This window comes from Montipora capricornis, chromosome 1 (genome assembly GCF_036669925.1).
Source record: "Montipora capricornis isolate CH-2021 chromosome 1, ASM3666992v2, whole genome shotgun sequence".
NCBI classification, from domain to species: Eukaryota; Metazoa; Cnidaria; class Anthozoa; order Scleractinia; family Acroporidae; genus Montipora; species Montipora capricornis.
This window is the reverse complement of record NC_090883.1, coordinates 8,313,343-8,314,403: the sequence shown is the minus strand read 5'-3', so window position 1 is coordinate 8,314,403 and position 1,061 is coordinate 8,313,343. Positions and strand designations below refer to the sequence as shown.

The following is a 1,061-nucleotide window of genomic DNA, read 5'->3' as shown; positions in this document are numbered from 1 at the left end:
CAAGAAATTGCAGACAAGATCCAGGAACGGAAAATTGCAAAAGCTAAGTCGAAATCGTCGTGATAAATCAGTTGTTGGATTTATTAGAAGATGCGATCGCAGCGAATTATCGTGAGATTCGAGATTCCCGAAAACTGTTGGATGAGGCACAAGAACGTGTTATTTAGGATCTGTCATCGTTGGCAGAATTGTATTCGAAAGCAAGGGATCGTAGTGCTTTGGAGAAAACAAGTCGTGAAATAGAGGATATTGAAGAATAATTTGCTAATGCTCAAGAATGTTTTCAAGAGTATTTGCATGCTGTCAAAGATGAACTGTCGAGTCAAGCATCAGAATTTTCCAGGAACTATTGGGAGCTGGAAAGCCGCATTTATGGCTTGTGTTGACAAGGCCCCAGCCACTGCAGAGTATACGTTGTTGCAGTTAAAAAAGTACCTGTTTGGGCAAGCATTGAAGGCGGTCGAGAGCCTTGGTCATTCACCGGAAACCTATGAAACAGCTAAGAGCAGGTTACAGAGAAAATATGGTGGATAGCGTCAGGTTAATTTGTATATGGAGGAATTTGAACAGTTCCAACCTTTTCGTACTGGTAATGCTAAAGATCTGGATAGATTAGCAGACCTGCTAGATGTGATCGTCGTTAATCTCAAAGAAACTGGAAGACACGAGGAACTTGGCCACGGGTCTTGGTACATTAAGATACCGAAGAAAATGACCATGTTGTGGCTTGCTAATTACAACAGATGGGTGTCTGAAAATAAGAAATCAGAGTGTGTTGAGACACTTCGAGAGTGGATCATTCAAAAAGATGAGTTTCAGACTGTCGTTGACATGCTGATTGGGATAGACTATGCGGAACTGTTTTATTCAATTAAGGCGTTTGTGGGAAACCTGGTGAACCTGTGGCCCAACTGAAACCATTGGGCTGGACATGCATCGGGGCGGCAGTTGTGATTGCTGGTGGTACACCTTCGACCCATCTTAACATGGCCTACTTTGTACATCAGCAGGAGAAGGAGCTAACCTCTGTTCTACAAAGGTTTTGGGAGATTGAGACATGT

The 1,061-nt window shown here is 42.9% G+C and overlaps 1 pseudogene; it reads left to right on the top strand.

Annotated features, from left to right (window-relative positions):
• Positions 1–552: 552 nt before the first annotated feature.
• Positions 553–1,061, top strand: part of LOC138056410 (uncharacterized) — a 1,403-nt pseudogene continuing 894 nt past the window's right edge.